The sequence below is a fragment of the Podarcis cretensis genome (genome assembly GCF_951804945.1).
Source record: "Podarcis cretensis genome assembly, chromosome: 7".
In the NCBI taxonomy this organism is placed as follows: Eukaryota; Metazoa; Chordata; class Lepidosauria; order Squamata; family Lacertidae; genus Podarcis; species Podarcis cretensis.
In genome coordinates, this window is record NC_137176.1 from 33,111,198 (window position 1) to 33,128,920 (window position 17,723).

At 43.1% G+C, this 17,723-nt stretch overlaps 1 long non-coding RNA gene across 1 annotated transcript; it reads right to left on the bottom strand.

The window, feature by feature from the left end:
- Positions 1–5,686: 5,686 nt before the first annotated feature.
- On the bottom strand, positions 5,687–12,678 carry LOC307220633. The gene is made up of 3 exons (XR_013841010.1): positions 12,140–12,678; positions 5,973–6,139; positions 5,687–5,812 (listed from the first exon to the last, which is right to left on the bottom strand). It is a non-coding gene; the product is annotated as an uncharacterized lncRNA (long non-coding RNA).
- Between the last annotated feature and the right edge of the window lie 5,045 nt (positions 12,679–17,723).

Sequence of the window (17,723 nt, forward strand, 5' to 3'; positions counted from 1 at the left end):
CCTCCTCAGCCACCGTTATCATGCAGTGGAAGCAAACTAAAGAAAAACAGAGGCAGAACGTTCTCAGCTTCCTCTCTCTTTTGTGCCATATAGCACAATCACATGTATTATTGTCCACCAGCATTGGTGTGAACACAGAGGCTGCCTGGCTGCCTTTTTTTAATCATATTTTTCTCTCTGATAAAATAATCTGTTAAGAGAATAGTTGCAGTGGTGTTGGCAGGGCAGCTGCCGAAGCAGCCAGAGGGGGCAGGGAAGAGTGATGGATACAGAAATGTAGGATCAGCCGTGAGATTAAGCCTTTAGCCCCCATAACGCTTCCCTGAAAGAGAAGAAGGAAAGGCTCAGTGAGAACACTTGTCACTGTAGATGGCTCGTTTGATAGGAAGAAGGAAGGGGGATAGGAAATGCTGCGTTAGAGCCTGCCTTGGCGACAGGACTCAGTGACTGAGCCCCTCTCCTTGCACCACTTCGAGGTTGCTCTTTCTGCTCAAAGTGCCTGGACTCAGAGGAGGTCACTGGAATCAACAGCATGTGGCTTGTGGATGGGGATACATTAGGCTAAGTCGGACTTAGAACTGGAACACTTTAATGCAGTGGTACCTTGGTTTACAAACCTAACCCGTTACGGAAGTCCGTTCTTGAACCAAAACTGTTCTTAAACCGAGGCGTGCTTTCTCTAATGAGGCTTCCCACCGCCGATGCCCTTTTGCCATTCGGATTCCATTCTTAGACCGAGGTAAAGTTCTCAAACCAAGAAACTATTTCCGGTTTTGCAGGGTTTGTAAACCAAATTGTTCTTAAACCGGACTGTACTTAAACCGAGGTACCACTGTATAGGAATGCTCTTGTTATGCCCCCACATAGGAGCAACAATATTGTAAAGAGGGAGATATTTCAGGCTAATGACAAGTCTGAATCTGACACCACTAGGCAGCTGACCCGACACCCTGCTGCTTTTTTTGGGAACTATTGATTAGTCTTCTGAGTCAGTGAGTGCAGAAAGACTTTCTGTAATCCTTATGCTATTGTACACCTTATATTGACGTTATGCTAAATAACAGAAAAGCCACTCATTGATTTTTCTTGCAAAGATCAAATTTCCTAGCCCAGAATAAGCAAACATGTAATCTACTAATGGAATGAACTGCAGAGAAATAATAAAAAGAAAAAAACCTCGAGGAGATATATGATTAGTTTGGAAGCCACTTAGCAAGCACTTATCGTTAAACTACTTTTATAGAATTTCCATACTTTGCTGAGACCAGATGAGATGTGGTGGCATTTTGAAAGAACACCTAGCTAATGGTCCCCTTCCTTCCTTCCTTCCTTCCTTCCTTCCTTCCTTCTCCCCCAAGCTGCTGAATACTTAGCTCATATCTCATATCGCTATGCGTCAGCCCAAGGCCAACTCACTTAGAAAGCAAATGGGGCATTTGTCCTCCAGAAGAGGGAACCAACCAATCAGCTCCTGAAGGTCCCTTCCTGTTGCCTAGCAACTACTACATAAGCCTTTGTCTTGGCTCCGCAAAATTGCCAAATCAGAACTTAGCATGGGTATCACAAGCCATTGCATACCTGAACATGACAGTGGCTGGAACAAGAGAAGAAAGAGTGCGTGGCACTGGGAGAAGGTCGCGTAGCCTGCGCTCCCCCCAAAGGATGTCCCAGCACTTGCTGTGTGTACATAGTGAATTTCTGCCTTTGAATATGCTTTGTTTGACTTGACAACTTCCAGTTATCAAATAAATCAATCACAGTGGCTTGCCAAGCTGCCAGCAGAGGGTGAGGACCATAGCGCAGCACGAGGAGCCAAGGAGTTTTCATCTGTGGGCAAGACAGTGGAAGACACCAATATCTCCCCAAAGGAGCCTCCTGGAGAAATATGTTCAAATCTCTGTTCTTAGGAAATAGGAAGGCACCTTCATCTAAAATGTACGTGTTAAAAAATTAATTAAGCCATGTATTCCATCAAGAAATAACAAAACCCTGATTTGACCAACAACCAGTTTAGGAATTCTGCAAGTTGGAAACCAGGCAGCAGATTGAGAACTGAGCAAACTGAAATTTACATTTAGGTATAATTTAAAATATGCTATCAATATTTTACTACCACTCCAGTTTGTCCATGGAAATTTTCACGACTGACTTTGCTCCTTTCTAGAGTGGATTCTAAAATTGTATCTCAAGGACCTCCTTGAAATTTCTCAGGAACACGGAGCTCCTGTACACAGCTTTATCTATGGGCAACCACCACTAAAATAAATTATTTTTTAAAAAAGCATAGTGTTACACTATCAGAGCTGAAGGTTACATAGCCACAGACTCTACATTTTGAACACACAACATGAATGTGCAGTTCCAGAATGCGGTTGTTAAAAAAAGATGTTCTGAGATACTGTGCTGTTATCTCTCAGTGTCTCCAGATTGAACGTGCTCTATCCTTTGGTAAGAACATCAATTCCACAAGTCCCAGCTTGCTAGTTGAAGCAGGAGATCCAAAAGAGACACTGAGTTCTTTCTGGCCTGTTCGTCTTCAGCAATAACGACTCTTTGATTCCCTGCTAATTAATAATCCCGTAGAGGGCATACAAAAGCGGAACGCAATCTAGCTGAGTCTCCAAGGACTTTATTGGCTTTGCAACGCTTAGAAAAGTAGGAGAGGCCATTATTTTTAGTCAGCAAAATAAATAGATGCAACTCTAAAAATACAAACATAGGGAAGACAGATCAGTCGAGGGTTGTTAGAAGGTGGGTTGTTAGAGGGTTGTTAGAAGGTTGTTAGATGGTGGGATGTTCTCCCCCCCACCCCGCCGTCTTAAAATTCATAGTGCAAACTAATCCAGTAACAAAATGAATTTTCTAGGGCTACCTGCCTTTCAGTTGATGTGAACACGTCTACCCAGAACCAAAACCCACTTGCTTCCAGGTAAATGTGCATAGGGTCGCAAGCTTACTGAGCAATCTGACTGCATATTTATAGTGGAAACGGGAAAACTCTGCTGGCAGAGCTTCCACCATACCCACTGCCCTGCCATTTTGCTGTGGGCATGGTAGGAGGTGCAGATGACAGCTCCCCCCATTTCCCAAATCATGTATCATTTCTGTGAGCATGTTGAGGAAGCAAAGGGGCTTTGGCATATCAGCATCTGCCCCTACCAGAACACTGACATATCCTTCTCTCCCACTCCACTGTAGCTGAATGGTAGAGCATCTGCTGAGAAAAGTCTTGGGTTCAATGTCCAGCATTTTCCAGTAGGGCTGGAAGTAGACCCTATGTGAAAGACACTGTCAGTCCGTTTAACAATATTGATCGGCAATGCCAAATTACAACTGTGTGGGCATTTCCCCCCCACAGGGTGCCGAGCTGAGGGGGCGCATCATCATCATCATCCCTATACTGTATTTATACTACAGTGGTACCTCGGGTTAAGTACTTAATTCATTTTGGAGGTCCGTTCTTAACCTCAAACTGTTCTTAACCTGAAGCACCACTTTAGCTAATGTGGCCTCCTGCTGCTGCCGCGCCGCCGGAGCATGATTTCTGTTCTCATGCTGAAGCAAAGTTCTTAACCTGAGGTTATATTTCTGGGTTAGCAGAGTCTGTAACCTGAAGCGTATGTAACCTGAAGCGTATGTAACCTGAAGCGTATGTAACATGAGGTACCACTGTACTGATAAAATCCATTAAAAATAATATTTTATATTTATATTTCAATCAACTGTTTGTTTGGTTTTTTGCTTTTCTAAAATGTTTTTACTGTATTTATATTTGATGTTAGCCGCCTTGAGCCTGGTCTTGGCCAGGAAGGGTGGGGTATAAATAAAAAGTATTATTATTATTATTATTACTATTATTAAAAAGCAACTGTACCAAAATGAATTTTTGTGCAAATAAGAAATATTGGGGAGGATGGGGCACCAAATTCTGCCCCAGCTCAGAGCACCATATTATCCAAGTCTGCCCCTGTAGATCAGAGATAATGCTGAGATAAAAGTACCTCGGGGGGGGGGGACCTTAATGGCCTCATTACAGGAAATAAGATTAAGTAATGTTAGTTTCATTGCAGGAAATGTAAATAAAAAATGTCCTCCATCCCACCCACCAAACGTTGAGTGTTGAGGCTCAACAAGTCGGTAGTGGGAGGGAGAGAGGGGAAGGAAAGAGAAATTATTATCTGTCCAAGCATCAGAATCCCATTCATTTCTTTATACCCCCAAGACCAAGACATCCCAAGAAACTTGCCAATCAGCTTGAATATTTCTATAGAATACCTTTAATAATCATCATCCTCATATAGCTAAAATGAGTAACTCGCTTATCCAAATATCAGGAGAAATGTGGAGAAATGTCTGCTTTCACAGTCGCACGAACAACTCCTTGAACCGTTAATGATGTATACAAATTCATGCCTCTTTAGATATGACTCAACTGTGGGGTTTTGTAGGTTTTAATGTCAAAATGACTGAACCCCAAACTATATCAATATCATTTCCTTATTACCAGAAATGGTTCTAATGTTAGACAAGCGCTCAGAAGCCCAGCACCTTCAGTGAAGGGTTTAAGACATGTATTTAGATTATTAATATTATATTATGACTCTTATCTGTTATAATCTCTTTGAGAAACAACTTCCAAATAAAAGAGACAATTTGGGGAAAGGAAGCAGAAAAGTAAGGACGATTTTGGGTGAGTGTAACTAGATGCTTATATAACCTTTCCAGAGCTATACTGTGTGCTTGACCAATAGATGTTTATGAACTTGCCGTTTACTAAGTCAGATCCTTGGTCCATGTAGCCTAGCACTGCCTACAAGAGTGGTAGCCATGGGAGTGCATTTCCCATTATCCCTGACCTTTGGCTACGCTGGCAGGGGCTGATGGGAGTTGGACTCCAGCAACACATTTGGTGACTCCAGTTTACACTGATTTGCAACGGCTCTCCAAAGCCTTGGGCCAGGGGTGGGGAATCTGTGGCCCTCCAGATGTTGTTGGACTATATCATCTCTGACTATTGGCCTTGTCGGTTGGGGATGATGGGAGTTGGAGTCCAACATTATTGCCAGGGATGAAAAGAGGTCCTTGCGGAATTTTCTAAGGGTTAGTTACTATGCATTTTGACTTCCCCAGGATGGGGTGGGCAGAGAACGTCTTTTGCTCTTCTGCCTTAGGCAGCAAAATGTCTTCAGCTGCGTATACTATCCCTTTAAAGCACATTCGGAACACATTTTTCCACACAAAGAATTCTGGGCACTGTAGTTTGTTAAGGGTTGCTGGGAACTTTGACTCTGTGAGGGTAAATTACAGTTCCCAGAATTCTTCAGGGGAAAGAATGTGCGTCAAATGTACTTTAAAGGTATAGTGTGTGTGTGTGTGTGTGTGTGTGTGTGTGTGTGTGTAGGATTGGACTTGGAAGCAGAGACACGAGAAGGTCCAGGGATGGAATGAAAGGTGGCTTGCAGTAGTTCTGAGCAGGTCTGAGGGGTACCAGTGCAGAAGGTAACTGTCCACTCACCTAAAATCTACAGCTTTGAGAAATGACTTTAGCTGGAGGAGGGGACACTGCTCTTCCAACCCACCCCAAAGAAAAAGAACAGCCACATTTCAGAGAAAGTTAGGAATGGGCAACCTAATACCTTCTGAATTCATGGAACCCCCACCCCCACATGGCTTTGCCCTACCTGGACCAACCTGCAGCACTTGATAAATGATGCAGAGATCATCCGTTTGCTTTCACAAGGGAATCCATGAGCCTTGACATGTCTTTCAGGTTTATACTGACAGCTCACTGCAGCGTGTGGCAACTAGTAGTCTAGGAAGGAAGGAAGGAAGGAAGGAAGGAAGGAAGGAAGGAAGGAAGGAAACGAAATACTGGGCTCAAGTTGTCTAAAGAGTAAAAATATAATGGCAAACAATGCAAACTACAACCCTGCTAGATCCAAAGGATGAAATTACCCACCCAATTATCTTACCTTTCTTTTTCTTCTCATCTTGGTTTCTCCCTGTTCCCCTACACCTCCCTTTGTCTGGCTGTCTTAGCTTATTTTTCCAGGTTCTTTTCAGCTAGGTTACTATAGTGTGGATTTAAAGGCAGCCGTCAGGCTGAATAATGCTTGAGGAGGAGAAGAAATGAAATCACCTAGAAAGAAGGCAAACAGATTAGCGGGGGGGGGGTGAATGCAGACTCTCTAATCATACAAAATGAGTTCCCTCTTTAAAGGCATTCCTATTATTTGTGTGTGTAGTTATAAATCCATAAACAAATGTGCTTGCTCCTGGAACATTTGTCTCAGCCTATGGATCTTAGACACAAATAAATGCAATTCCAGACGAAAGCTTTGTGATAGTGGCACACCAATGACATCGGGCCAATGTGTCAATATGTTGCTCAGCTGACTGGCAGCTTTGGACAGCTCTCTACAAAATTTGGACCACCCAACTGCTGCTATCTTGGCACATTTGCTGCTTAGTAAGAGCACGGCACAGCCAGTTTAAAAGATACTGTGGCTCCATTACTTCCAGTGACAAAGTTAAGCACAGGATGGTCTCATCTCCATTGATTCAATGGGCCTTCTGACTCCTGGATCCAGCAAGTGTTAAAATATAAGCCAGTCTAGCTTCCTGGTGAGGTGATAGCCTAGGTAATGGGCCATTAAGGGAGAAAGGAAGTGGATCTGTGCCAGACGGAAAATGCGGTGGACCCCCTCCCTCAACTAGCTGGTAGTTGGAAGCTGCCCAGAGTGGCTGGGTATAAATAATAGATTATTATTATTATTATTATTATTAAGGCGGGAGAAGGCCAGAAAGGAGAGTTGAGTGATGTGAGCTAGAAGCTGGAAAAAAGCTGCCAACAGGGAAGCCAAAGAGAGTCAGAGCAATGTTTGATTTCTGTTTCAACCCAAGGTTGTGGATATGGGGGAGGAAGACCTTATTGGGATATTTGTGCTGTGAACTTCTCCATTGTAGGCTCAGGTTGTATATATGTGTAAATAAACCATATATCATAAAGACACCACAGTCTCCACTGTCCCTCATTCCCAGGAAACATGAAGCCTGGGTAAATGCTTGGAACCCCTGGAATCTCACACTGCTTGGTGACTGGGGTGGCATGCAACAAAACCACGACTGAAATTCTAGGTTAGGTCAATTCTGATAGGCAGGTGGACTGAATTAACAGTACACACTTGTGCATGGATCCTTCATTCTGCTCAGGCACATTGTACACTTCAGTTCCACAAAATCTCCACTTTTCTCATTTTCTGCTCATTCATACTTTCTGTAGGTGTTTGGTTTGAGAAGACCACACACCAAAGAGTCCTGTGCAGTGGTACTAAACCACAATTGTCTGCACTGCAGTCATAAGACAAAATGCACATTGCACAAGTCAGACAACACAAGACCTAGAAAATTATGAAGGAAGTAAGGAAAGGAGGGAGGGAGGGAGGGAGGGAGGGAGGGAGGAAGAGAGGATCATATATCAGATTACTGTAGCACTCTTAGCCCAGGCTGCAGGTATTGTAAAGGTGCCTACTAGTTATGCAAATTGGAATGCTTTTGCTTTATTTTATTTAGAAAGCAAGAGTGTTGCCTGAGAAATTCCACCAGGCAGCAAAAATAATGATGTCCAGAAAAGCATCTGAATCAGTAACAGTGCACTCCTCTCTTATGCATGTTTACATAGAAATATGTCCCATTAAGCCTAGTGGGACTTATTTCCAAGTAATTTTGCATAGGAGTGAGCCATTAGTGCTCTAATTAAGCACATTCCTTCAGTTATTTCTATCAGGGTCTCGCACAGAAAGAATTATTAAACGACTTTTGTAATGGAGGAAACTACGAGGAATTCAGTATTTCTGCAGTATTGCTGTTTCTTCCATCTTTATCCGAGTTTAATTGAGGTGGATCTGCTACTAACATAGACTGAAGTTTCATCATCTCAGTAGCTCAAATGGGTCAGGCCTGCTTTCTGTAGATAGTATGGTTTGGGTACAATTTCCTAGCCTACTAAGGAGTGATCCCTACTGCAAACAATGGCTTCATTTTATCTTCCTTGCAATGCTGCATTTTCTTTCAGATAATGTCTTTGCACATTCCAAACACACATGAGGCTATCAGTCCTTCTCTACTTTCCCCCTGCCCACCACTGATCTTCTGTATTGAAAAGAATATTAAAATGGTGGCCTGGAAACCATTATATACAGTCTGTGGCACTGAAGCATGGGTCTTCACATCCAGCTTTCCAAAAAATATAGCATTGGTCCATATCATTCAAAAAAACCTCATTCAAATTACTGTTTTCCAAAACATTCTGAAGTCAACACAAGAGTTCATTGCATACCCATTGCACAACACAGCATGTATTGAAATACTTGCAAAAAACTAGGTACCAGTAGGACGTGCTGTAATGTACAAGACAAGTTCAAATATGTAATTCATTGGAGGAAAAAAATTAAATTACTGGCTTTCAACATGTAAAATCTGCTCAGGTGAACTGGGATCCTGTGTGCCACAACCTGAAACAGCAGCTATCAAAGTGCATTGATGCCAGGGGTCAGCAAACAGCTTCATTTATGGCGCCTGGGCCAGACCTGATCCTGGCAGAAGCTATAAAATACCACGCGGACTGGTGGGCCAAGGTCCTGGCAACCATCTTTGATGCAGTTAACAACTCTGGAATGATCCCGGAAGTATGGAAGGACACTGTTATCGTTCCAATCCACAAAAAGGGCTCACCTGATGACCCGGGGAATTACAGAAACATCAGTCTGCTCTCAATAGTGGGGAAACTGTATGCCCGCTGCCTGTTGAACAGACTTATCCAATGGGCCGAAGAGAAAAAATTAATTGGGCCCGAACAAGCTGGATTCTGCCCAAAACAGTCAACAATCAATCATATTCTAATTTTACAACATCTTGCCTGGAAATATTCCACCCCAAAGGGTGGCCAACTCTGTGCGGCATTCATTGACCTAAAGGCAGCATTCGATAGTATCCCCAGGAGCATCCTCTGGGAAAAACTCACCCGCTGGGGCATCGACAGAAGGCTTCTCTGGCTAATAATCAAACTCCATGAGAACTCAGCGGCTAGAGTGAGATTCACCCCCGAGGGTGATCTCACCAATTCAATTCCCATTAACAGAGGTGTCCGACAGGGTTGTATACTGGCTCCACTCCTGTTCAATTTGTTCATAAGCGACATGAGGACTCCCCTAATAGAGGCCCAAGAAAGGATTCATGCACCCCGCCTAGCACTTTATCGCTGCCCCTTGTTACTATATGCAGATGACGCAGTCATTCTTTCTTTTTCTAGAGTAGGTCTCAGGAGGGCCTTAAACATTTTTGGATCATACTGTAACGCAAATTCCCTTACAATTAATTATGGAAAATCTAAGATCCTGATTTTCTCAAAGGGCTGGAAACTCCATAATTGGAGAATTGATGGGAGAGTCATTGAACAAGTCTACAGATTCCAATATTTGGGAGTTTGGTTACAACATAACCTCAGATGGAAGGCCCATGTAGCCTATGTTACAAATAGAGCCAAAGCTATCTCCTTGGCGATCTTGCGATTTTTCTTCACCGATGGGGCCCTTCATATCCCATCGGCGCTGAAAGTCTTCAAGGCCAAGGTGATCCCGACAATTGCTTATGCCATCTCTATTTGGGGGACTTTTGTCAACCTATCTCACCTGGAGATCATTCAAAATCAGTTTTTAAGAGGGATATTGAAACTGCCCAACTGTGTAAGTAATACAGCGTTACGCATGGAACTTAATATTGTATCCCTGGAAAATGCTCTGTGGAAGCACATACTTTGTCACTGGTTATCTCTATGGCACAATCTCCCAAACTTGTACTTGATACAATGTATGTGGAGAGATGATTTCCAGAGCCCATGGGTAAAAAATTTACAGCTGAAAATCACGGCAATGGGAATCTCCCCATCCAAATTACTAGAGCAGGACATAGTCCCAGCTAAAAGATCAGTAACCTGTAAGCTAGAGGAGATGGACTTACAGCAGAAAATGGTCTTGGGCAATGGTACCTGCTCACCTCTAAATCTTGGTTTATTACCCCTCTTAAGGCTCCCAAATTATTTGTATTGCTTAACTTCCTCAGCTCATAGATATACCTTTGTAAAGGCAAGATTCAACACCTTCCCATCGAACATGCTGAGAAATAGATTCTCCAATGGACAGATATCGCTCTTATGTGATTGTAATTGTGGGGCACCGGAATCGTTACATCACATAATTTTTGACTGTGCTCTTCACTTACCGGCTAGGAGCAAGTTTCTTGCTCAGTATCTTAAGGGAATTGCCGATGATACGATTGAAGCCAAACTGAGATATCTACTAATCGACGATGACCCCCTAAGATCACTCATGGTTGCCAGATTCTTGATCAGCGTCCTATCCCTAAAGAAGAGAAACGGTCTCCTGTGTGGCTCGGATAACCCTTTTAAACCATGATCTATGTTTTAGGTGATATCACCATTGTTTTAAACCATGATCTATGTTTTAAGCGATATCACCATTGATATCCGTGATTAATTTATGAGCAGAGGGTGATGTATAGGTTACAAATTTATTGTAATGTATGATGGTCGTCCTTGTTTTTGTTTTGCTTTGGTTCCTGTTTGTCTTTTGTAAGTTTAGGCGATTTTAAATCTGGAGGTCTAAGTATAATATGTTGGTATGGGAAACTGTCGTGTAATGGGCCAATAGCCGTAATAAAGATCAATCCAATCCAGCTTCATTTATGGGCTCCTTAGAGTGAGAAGGACCAAGCATATCACCATGTGACCCACTGGAAATTCTGGGTATTCGTATAATCTTAGAATTGGAGAGGGGCTTTGGAAACAATCTAGTCTGGCCTAAGGTTACCAAACGTCCCTGTTTCCCGGGGACAGTCCCCAGATTTACAAACCAGTCCCCATACAAAATCCATTGAAGTTGAAAAGTGTCGCTGAATTCATTGGAAAAAATCTGGTAACCTTAGTCTAGCCCCTGCTCATAGCTGTCAACTTACAGATTTGAAAATAAGGGACCAGCAGCCTCGAAAATATGGGATCAGCAGCCAAAATAAGGGATTTTCCAAGAACAGATATGTTCAACCTCTGAGCCCCTCCAAGCCAAAGGCAGAAAACTCAGCCAGCAGCCAAACAAAGCCTCAAGCGGTGGTTCCCACAGTGCAGCAACCCGGCAAAGGGGATGCAGCAAGGAAAACCACTGTCACCTCTCCGCTGGGAAGCACTGAGCAAAGGCGAGTCCCCAGGCAACCCGGCCGATTTGATCGGCACAAGGCATGCAAGCTCCACCCCCCAGTCATTCTTAGACTCCTTATTGGGTGAGCAACACAGCCAAGCAACACAGTTGGAGCCTCCCTCCTCCCTGGCCTACAGGGAGGGAGGGAGAGGAACTGCTTACTTTGAAACCCGGGAAATTTAAGGGACATCATCAATAAGGGACAGCAGCGGGACACAGCGCTGGGATAAGGGACTTTCCCGCCAAATAGGGGATGGTTTACAGCTATGCCCCTGCTCAATGCAGGAAATCAAGAGCATCCCTCAAGAAATGCAATCCAGCCTCTGCTTGAAGAACACCAGTGAGATCAGAAGGAAACAGTTCTCTCTTAGGTCTGCTCCCAAGCCCCACCACCTCACACACTCATGATTGGCTAAAGGGCCACACAGGCACCTCCAAGGAAAGAGGGGGAACCCAGCCCCCACCCTGGCCATGTCAGAGCTGCAGCAGCCGCTCCCAGCATGGTGAGGCAGGAATGGGTATCTGGAGGGAATAATATGGAAGGTGATTCCTTCCTTCTCACATCTCTCTCACACCACTGCCTCTTGCCTTTCCAAATCGAGAAAGCAGACAAGAAAAGAAATGAGGCATTCCCTTTTCTTTTGCACCACTACGCCTTTGTTTGTTCTCCCTCCAATCCCTCTGTTACAGCTTCAAAGAGCATGGCAATACGGAAAGTAACAGAGATTTTGTTTTTAGTGGTGGGGGCAGGTGTGGACAGCTTACCTCATAAGACTTGCAGGACCACATCATCTCCCTCCCTGCCCGTAGAGTACACACAAGTCTCACAGAATCCTCCCATGTATCTTCTGATAGCCACCATTAAAACCTACCTGTCAAGGAAACGTCTGCTCCAAAGATGTGGAATTGCTCTCCAGGCAAGAAGCAGTCCTAGGTCAGTAATAGCTTTCCTTGAATAAAAATGTCAAACTTTAAAGTCCTCTATATCACATTTGGCGGAGCTATGAATAGGAGCGTTATATCACTGGGACGCGGAGAAGACCACTTTGCTAATGGGACTCGCCACTCATGTCTAGACCTGGAAGTGTGCAAGATGTCAGACCTAAGACCACTTACATTTTATGGCTGGAAGAAGCTTTGGCTCATTTTGATCTGTGGCCTCAGACAGGGAGAGCAGCTCCCCTGAACATCATTCCCTTCTCCGCTCCTGCAGAGCAGAGCGGCACATTCCCACTCCTAGCCACATATCTTCCCTTGCCACATCTGCTTGCCTGGAAGATCTGCTTGCATAGTGCTCCCTTCAGTCTCCAAGTACATGCCACAGTTCTGTATACATTAGCCTTGCATTTAGGCAAAAAAAAGGGCATTATCCATTTGTGCTTTTGCATTCTCATGCACACATAAAAACCAGTTTGACTATGTTGACACATAGGTCATTACTGGTTTATCCATTACTGGGGTTAAGTGGAAGTATTTCCCACTCATATTACATAGATATAGATATAGATATAGATATAGATATAGATATAGATATAGATATAGATATAGATATAGATATAGATATAGATATAGATATTCTGCAGTTCAATATGTTGGTACCCCCCAATTTTCTTCAGATTTGAAGGGGGACATAAATTGTTGGCTAGGGTATCAAAGGCATCGTCTTCCACATTCTTTCTTCACTTTACAGTAGCATGGGATAGCATTCACGAATGCACATGTAGTGTAGAGTTTTGTATTTGTCTTTGTAGTTTTCAATTCAAATCCCTGCTTTCAATTCAGCTCCTCCCAGGGTTGTTGTGAACAGAAAAGGGAAAGCTCCACATGCACCTTTGGAGGAAGACCTGGAGACAAATGTGATGAATAAATAAAACCAGGTGAAGTGCAAATGTTTGCCTAGTTTACCGATTTGGGCTGCAACCCTATGCACTGTTACCTGAGAGCAAGCCCCACTGATCTGAACTAGCCTTGTGTCTGAGTAAGCATACATACAACCAGGCTGCATAAAATCACACGGCATTCACTGTAACATCAATGAAAGCAGCAACGGAAACAGGAAAGTCAACATAACTCACAATGGAAACCTTCCTTAATGGCAGATCTCATGCATGTGGTTTTTTATACTTTTGCTGCTGGACCTGTCAAGGCTTTTATATTTGTGTCCTGGCTGCTTACTACCTTAAAGGAAAGTCCGTAAAACAAATCCCCCATGAAGCAAGTGAAAATATAGCTTCTTTGACAACTGACGAGGTCATTGTCTCGAGGATGATCTGTGTCCATCAGAGCTCTGCAGGTTTTGTTTGGTGTGTGTCTGTATTCGTTTTAACAGAGTAGCCTGTCAGAGCCCCATTTTTCAATGATGCAAGTCTCTCCCCACACAGACACGCACAAAAAAAGCAAAAAATAAAAAGCACCTGATAACGCTCTAAATAACAGGTGAGTGACTTCTGGTAGGAAGGAGATTGTCTGACCTCATTGTTTGCCTTTTCTCTCTCCCTCTTTGTTCTTCACAAATAAAGGTTTTTTAATAAACTGAAAGGTCCTCCGCTCCTGGCTGATGATAAAATGAAAGGAACCAGTGAGGTATGGTACAACGTGGCAGCAAAAAAAGAGAAGCTCATCAGAAAATAACAAAGGTGCAAGTTAAAGATAAGGCAGCTGTCAGAGATTAATCCTGCTGGCCTGATTGTTTTCTTTAATACCAAGGCCTGCAATAGCAAGCGATAAGTTTGCTGAGTAATTTGGTTTTGGGTGAGGAAATAAAATTCAGGTAAGACTCATAATTGATTTCCTTTTCTTTAGTTTTCTAAACATTAAACAAAAAAACCCCCCATCCTCAACCTGCTTTGACTATCCCTTCATCCGTTGGCTTCCCAGCTACACACCCATGGACACCCTCTCGCTCTCATCTTCCAAAGACCCTGCTGAAGGTGAGAGAAGGTATCATCCATAGAACTGGCACCCCAGTCGCACCACACAAACAGCAGGAGACATTGAGCCGCAGCTTCAAGGAAAGAACAATGCATCTCCTTGGTTGTTTTCTCCATGTTCATTTTCACAGATTTGGGGAGAAGATTATTGCAAGGTGACAATTTGTCACCTTGCAAGGGGGAAGTGAAAGGCGTTTCACAACACAACTACGGAGAAGATGCTGAGTGCTGTGGAAGTGACCAATAACTAGAAGTTACAAGGCCTCAGTGATAACGCTGACCTGCATCTATGACATGTGGGTGAAATTCAACTCGCATTTTAATCAGAGTAGACCTAATGAATGGGCCCAACTTGGTAATGTTCAATCAGCTACCACCCTACGTCTCCCTGGCATCATCCAGTAAAACTGGCCCATGACTTGGTAAAAGTTTATTCAGAGTCCCATCCCTCATAAGAACTTAGGAAGAGCCCATCTGAAACAGTCTAGCATTTTCATCTCACATTGTCCAACCAGATACTTTTGGGAAACCTGCAAGGATGGCTTGAATGCAGCACCACTCTCTTCACGTGTGACTCCTAGTGACTAGTATTTAGAGGCATGTGGCTTCTGACAGTGGAGGCACAACATAGCTACCATAGATCTCTCCAGAGTCCAGGTTGGCTCTTAACTATGTCAGTTCCTAATCTCACCCTCCCTTTCTCTCCTTAGCACATACTCATGCCCATAATTGCACCAGTAGACTGTTCCCATGGGGTTTCAACCTGGCACTGCCACCAGCAGTGCATCCTGATTGCCATATTCCAGGACGTACCTGTGTCCACACCAGAGACCGGAGACCTGATGGGACCTCCTTTGAAGATGGAGAAGCAGAACTTTGCCGCAATCTCCAGCTCAGACTATGACATTGGCTTCACTATCCTGGAAGAATTTTGATGGGAACAGATCATTCTGTGTAGCAAAAACACCCCTTTCATATAAGACATGCAAAACCAAGAAACAAAACTTGGCAATTAGAAAGCTGAGCTATATTTGTGGCAAAACTCTCTGTGTGTCTGTGGGTGGGTGGGTGTATGTATGTGTGGGTGTGTAGCAGGCTGTGTACACACACACACACACAGAGAGAGAGAGAGAGAGAGAGAGAGAGAGAGAGAGAGAGCTTCAGCATCAGCCAAACCTTATTTATTGTGACAAAACGAACAGCCCCCAGGATGCTCATCCAGCAGCTAATTTCTCATCTTATCTATTATGTGAATGAGATAGGAAAACAGTTTCCTGTTTCTCACAGATATCGCAAACATGAAAGATACAGAATGAATTCCCTTGAAAGCCATGCAGTCAGATCCACCCAGACTCATTTGTTTCAATGGGAGGAATTAATGCCGTCAGGGCTGTTCGTTGATGGGAAATAAGTCTATAAACCTCTCTATAGAAGCAACCTCTAAAATGCTGAGGAGGTTGACAGACACTTTGTTATCTGTTTATTAAATACGGTGCCTGAAGATATTGTTACCATGTCACACGGAAGTAGGAGAGATACCTTTCTGCTGCTGCAACTCACTCGTACCTGCGCCGTAAGGCTCTGATGCTAGCGCTGGAACACACATGTTGCTTAGATTGTGGTTTCTTCTTCTTTTTCCTTCTGGTCCAGGCACAGTAATAAAGAAGGGATTGCACACTGTATGTACCCTGATAAAAACTAAGAATTTAGAGAAATAGTCACATGCAACAGCAACAAAAAGAGAATGTGTGCTATGATCCTCTCTTCTCTTTAAGAACTAGACCTCTGTGATCAATACTTCAGCATCATTAGTTTGGAAAGCCGTTAGCCTGTTGGCTATGTATTTGGACACCTCTTAAGAAATCATAACCCAATTTGGCATGAAGGTTCCTGAGATCAAGGAACAAGTTTTTCGTCTATATCTGGATATAATTTTGAATCAAAATGGTGGGCTGAGCAACACTTATTTTATTCACTGATTCCAAAACTATGCTATTTTTGTGTGTGTTTCATAACATGCCTGAGGATGCTAGTAAGATATAAAGATAACACAACACGAAAGCTTGAGTGTTTTGTGGAGGAAGGTGGCCACACACTTTAAACGTGTTTTGTTTTTTCCTGCCAGGTAAATTGATATCTTCTCTCCATGTTGTGCTTATATCTCTGAGAACCCAGCTGTCAAACTGCATGGTGGTGGCACTTTTCAAAGGCAGTTCTCCCAGCCACTGTTATTGAGTCTGCTGCTGTGTGTGTTGTTGTTGTACGGCCGTCATAGGCACCTACTGGTTCTACCTAGACGCTATTAACAGCAAGAAATGCTTCTTCTCTTCCACTATGGCTGCACAACCTTGGTAGTGGCTTTAAAGGGTTGGGGGTGTTAGCTGTAATTGTGTTTAAAACTCTATTTAAAGATTCAGTTTGTAATATTTCCGAACAATTAGTTTACACACACACACACACACACAAAATTAATTCACAAAGGTGTGTCTCCTCTATAATAAAAACATACCTAAAGCATATATCCACATCTCTTCAAACATTCCCCCCCCCCAAATACAGAAATTCATTAAATCAAATACTCACAAAGTATGAAAACAGAGACCAAATGTTGGGGCGAGGGAGTATGTTGCTTTATTTAATGGCTAATTGCATATATAACCACTTACAGAGGAAGAACAATTACAATGCATTGAAGAGTCTTTTAAGGATGACCACATATGTCTGGATTCCCATATGGCAGGGAAGTCAACATTGTGCCCTTCAGATGATGTTAAACTCCAATACCCTTTACCCTAAAGCAGTATGACAAGAGTTACAGAAGGCATTCGTTTGTGATAGCCTTTTAAAAAGGCAAATAAATAAATGTAAAAATCCAAATAAACAGGTGAATAAGTGTAAGGATAACTCCCTATCCATCCCAGCCAAGTCTCACCCAATAAACAACTTCCCATTATTTTTGTAAGTGGCAAAGAGGCATTCCCCTGCAGAAAAGCAATCCTGCTGTAAGAAGGCTGCACCAGCCCCACAATGTTATGTACGACCTGTGACCAGACAAGTGCTTCAGTCTGCAATCCAACCCCTTCTTGTGCCAAGTGAGGAGGAAGGGTTCCACAGAGCCTTGGCAGCAGACAATTTGTATTATTGTTCTTCCTGATTCCTGGCTAGGAGCTACCATAAAGCACAAGTTATAAGGAGGAAGACACGAGGTAGAGGAGAAATTTGCTCCAAATGCAATCTTATTAGCTGATCCTCAGCATACAGTATATGTGTGTGGATTAGAATGCTACTATCTCTATGTACGTATGTGGGCTTTTGTTTTTTGTTTGCAATGCAGCATTTATTTTAAAATGCATGCAATGATGTGTCTTTTCTTTATTATATTATTACATTTTAGCTCACCCTTCACCAAATGGTACCAGGGTGGGCTACAAAAATAGAAGGATTCAATTAAACACAATGCACAATTAAAATCATAAAAATTAAAAACAACCCACAAAATAACCAGAACCAGAATAACAAATCAGCT